The sequence below is a fragment of the Polypterus senegalus genome, unplaced genomic scaffold (assembly GCF_016835505.1).
Source record: "Polypterus senegalus isolate Bchr_013 unplaced genomic scaffold, ASM1683550v1 scaffold_4708, whole genome shotgun sequence".
Classification (NCBI taxonomy): Eukaryota; Metazoa; Chordata; class Cladistia; order Polypteriformes; family Polypteridae; genus Polypterus; species Polypterus senegalus.
The window spans coordinates 12396-16804 of NW_024383204.1; the positions used below are offsets into that span (position 1 = coordinate 12396).

A 4409-nucleotide genomic window follows, 5' to 3' on the forward strand; every position below is an offset into this window, starting at 1 on the left:
GTAGTAAACAGAAAAGAACATATTGTAGTTCTAAACACCACAATGATTAATTTTATTGAAAAATGCTAAATATTATATAGAGAGAGTTTAAATTAATTCACATTAAATTTCATAAAGCACATTACATATGACTATTTTTCTGACCTGTGTTTAGGGTTTCTAATCTGCTTAATTGAGTTATTTTTAAAATTAACTGATTTGGTATTTGTATACAGTACATTCTTTATCATTTTATATTAATCAAGCTAACAACTAAAAAGCATCATCTCCAGTATGAACTCAATGGGCCAATTATGTTTGTTAATTTGAATAAGTTTTCTAAAGAACTGTAACAAATTGATAAAAGTCAGTTAAAAAACTGTACCGGATACCTGGTTCTCTGCAGTGTATAATTACTTCAATAGTAATTTGCCTGTGATTCACATGAAGTTACCTGGGCTATAGTTCATATGGTCAACCCAATGACTGTCATTTGAAACAATCAGAGAAACTCAAACATTCCATTACATGTATTTATTTAAATATACTGTAGGTCAATTACTGTGAGGATATACACAACCAATCAAAACATTATAGAACACCCTCAGTTTTTCTTCAAATTTGATCAGCTGAAATGCAAATGAATGACCTAAAATTGTGATAAAGTAAGCAGTAAACTGCCAGAAACTTAAACTCAAAAGTTCAGGTTAGCAAAAACCGAAAAAAGGAAGTATCAGAATATTATATATGGGCCTTCTTCAGGGAACAACTAATAGGTTACAACATATAGATGTTCAGGAGCATTTAAAGTAAATTAAACCTTGTAAGTTGAAACAATTTGTACTGGTGTCCCAACTTCTGTTGATTACTTAGAAACCATATGTCTGTCTTAAAGCAGAGCTGGAACAAAGTGCATTACTGCACCCTCCGAAGTACTACTTTGACAACATTCCAGTGATTGGCAAGGCAGTGGCAATTCACAAAATGAAAGGAGACAGAGCATTATTACCCTTAGAAGTGTAGGCCTTACATTTAGATAAACTGTAAAAACTAATCAAAGTGTCACTGTGTACAGTTTCCTATAAAATCCACAGGCAATTGTAAATGGGAAGAAACTCTAACAGGAAGAAATCTGGCAGACCCAAAGTTACAACCCAATCAGAAGGCAAGTTTCTGAGGGTCAGAAGCTTGCATGATAGGCCCCTAATGCTCTGGATCTCTTAGTTGGTTTTCCAACACCCCTAACAATTTTTTTTGATGAATCCCGTAACAATGTCAACACATTCATTCAAGTACAATGATGAATTTCTAAATATGTCTCAGCTTACACAGTCAAAGCAGTTCTGCAGCATTTACTGTGAATTTTTTTTCCAGCACTGTACCAGGTTTCTTGCTGGCTCCTTGCCCTCAGTTTGTAAGATGGCTGCAGGAGTATTGACAGGTAATCATGGGGAATAAGCACAAAAGGGGTTTTCTGTCATAATTAATAATCATTATAAATGACTGCACAAACAACAAAGAGTACCAAATTATTTGCAAAAAGACCACTCATATCTGCAAGGAGAAACACTAAGATGGCATTAGTCTTTGTTGCCAGGAATGGTTTTAATTATGATATAATAGAGTAATATATAGAAAATATTCACTGGGAAGCCATAATACATATTCATAACAGGAGGCAGTTAAGGCTGTGTTGCAGGGTGACAGGAGAGCACCTCACATCATACCTTCTCACCATCAAGCATGCATATACTTTCTAAATATTTTCACAAATTAACAAGATGCTACTTTAAACCAATACCTTATTCTCCTTTGCAGTGACAGAACCCAAAATCTGCTTTTATTGTCACACTATTTCTTCATTTGCAAAGGCAACAAATTAAGTTTGGTAAGCATCTTGTAACCATGACAGAGATGAAATGATAAAACACCAGCAGTTATATGTGGTGTGACTAAACTTATTAAATAATTCTAGACATAACTTTAAAGACCATTTTGTGACAATGTATTTTGTCTGGAATATTTTAAGAACATCATACTAAATATTTTAATATGAAAAGGAAAAAACAATGAAGAATATGTCCCACTCTAAAATGTACTTTTTTATCAACATAAAGAAAATTGAGTCTTCTATTCAGATGAGAGCTTGGGGCTGTTTTCTTTCTGGTACCCATAAGGAGACAATGCTCAAAATACTGTGAAGAGAGCAAATAAGCGCTTACTACCATTACACTGGTAAATGATTGTAAAATTATCAGTATAATTATTCCAAGGAGACAGTACCTGTAATATAGCAATGTCCGTGATTCCACCTTCATAAGCTAAAATTCTTGCAACACCTTAAAAAAAACATGTTTAATTCAATTTACTCCAGGCTATCTTGGTGACCAATACCATTTGGTATATTTTAAATTTAAGTAATTGTTTTTCATCTAAAAAATGCCATTCACGTTTATATTTTCATTAGCATGAAGACATGGCAAAACAACATTTGATTACATTACTAACAGCTTTAACTACTGGCGACTTACAGATAGAGATATTGTATAATATGTTGTAGATGTTACTGGTATTTTTTTTTTTAAATATATATAAAAAAGTTCAAGCAGGTTAAATTAATTGTTTGGGTTGAGTAACAGTCTGTCAATGAGCCGGACTTGGTGGACTACTAAGTCCAATGTCTTAACCATCCCGCTTTCAATCTTTAATTAACCTTAAAGAACGACACATTTTGCTACAATTTATTCGGTTTAATCGCATGCATATGTAATTCTCTCCTTTAAATAAATTAGGTTTCATCTTTATTAAAGTCGAAACAAAGCAGCTCTTCTACTAAATACAAAGTGTTATTTACCAGGTGTTAAACAAATAGTTGTCAAGTGCACAAGGTATATTTTACATAGTTATATACTAATCATAAAGTGATCATTGACTTTCATACAATAACATGTTAACAAAAACTAAATTTTATCTCGTGCGAGATTCGCTAAGTTCTCAAAATTAATTATTGTTCAAAAATAGTTTAACAGTAAGGTCCTTGTGTTTAGCGATAAATATGCTAGGCTCTTCTGCACATAAGGTCTTACCGATGGGTGGTTGATGTGCAGGGTGGCTTTCCAGTGTCTTTTACGTCGCTGGGACTTGTGTTCTCTAGCGGCGAAGTGAACCTGCCTCAAGTAGGAGAACTGAATCCAAGTTCATTTCTGAAAATGCACACCGGTGAAAGTAAATTTCTCTATAAATTACTCGTATAGGTTCTAACTCCCTTCTACGCTAAATCTGTCATGAATGCAACTTGGGTAATAAAATATTAAGTAAATGCTCATTAATGTGACATATTTCTCATATGTTATCAACAAACGTACCCTAACTTTGGCATATTTACTTCGGTAATGGCGGACCAAACAGTAAATTGGAGGGCATCATGTCTCATTCATCGGTTGTGTTGACAATACCATTCATTTTTCTAAACTAGTTTGTCAACACAATTGGGAGAACGCGACCTATCCCAATAATCCTTAAAAATACCGCGGACTTTTTACTTTTAAAACGATTAAAATCACATTTAAAGAACCTTCTGCCTCGATCAAATGACCAAAGACAGCTCCCTGTAGTAAGGGCTACTTGTAACAAAGCGACAACCCTTCACGAAAGGGCTTCCTGTATATCGGTGACGTATTGGAATAACTTAACTTTGAGAACCGGAAGCGCTTCTCGAATCTCCTTCCGTGTTACCCAGGTAAGACTGGTGCCTTCTGCAAGTACGGAAAGGTTCACTGCTAGATGTCACATGTATTTTATTAAGTTGTATTTTGTAGAATGTCTTACCTTAAGATTTAAAAGGCGTCATCTGTGCTTATAGGTAAGAAATGTAAAGGAACAATCTAATAATTGATAGTAAACTTTTTCGAGGAAAAGTATTTTATAGTGCTGCAAATTAATCCTGCAATTACGTTTGCTCAACGTAAGAATTTCTATTACACTAAACAAAATAAATTGGAAGAATTAAACCGATGCTGGAAAAGCCAATCTTATCATCACAACTTGTGAAATGATTTCTTTGCTTACTCTATGAATTTGTTTACATATTTCATTAAATGTAATTTGACGTGATTCCAATCGGTTTCGAAATGTAGTCCCAAGCAAGCGAGATATGTGTATGTTCTTTTCCCTAGTAACCTGTTACAGTTAACTTCTGGTTAAGGAAAATGTACTCTCCTACCTTATTTTACATCACAATATCGAATTATTGTAAAAACAGAAGGAATATTGTGCCGCACGTTGAATATAATGTTGTTCTCAAATTATTTTTCACCTTTCTTGAATTGTGTGATGAGTACATAATATGCTATTTTAAACTGATAATGGACGTTTTGTTATGATTATGTGATTGCTATTTTACTTTTAAAACATACAGTTTTTATTAATTT

The 4409-nt window shown here is 33.5% G+C and overlaps 1 long non-coding RNA gene across 1 annotated transcript; it reads right to left on the minus strand.

The window, feature by feature from the left end:
• Positions 1 to 1002: 1002 nt before the first annotated feature.
• On the minus strand, positions 1003 to 2711 carry LOC120521449. Its single transcript, XR_005632128.1, has 3 exons — positions 2511 to 2711; positions 2263 to 2318; positions 1003 to 1402 (listed from the first exon to the last, which is right to left on the minus strand). It is a non-coding gene; the product is annotated as an uncharacterized LOC120521449 (long non-coding RNA).
• Positions 2712 to 4409: the final 1698 nt, after the last annotated feature.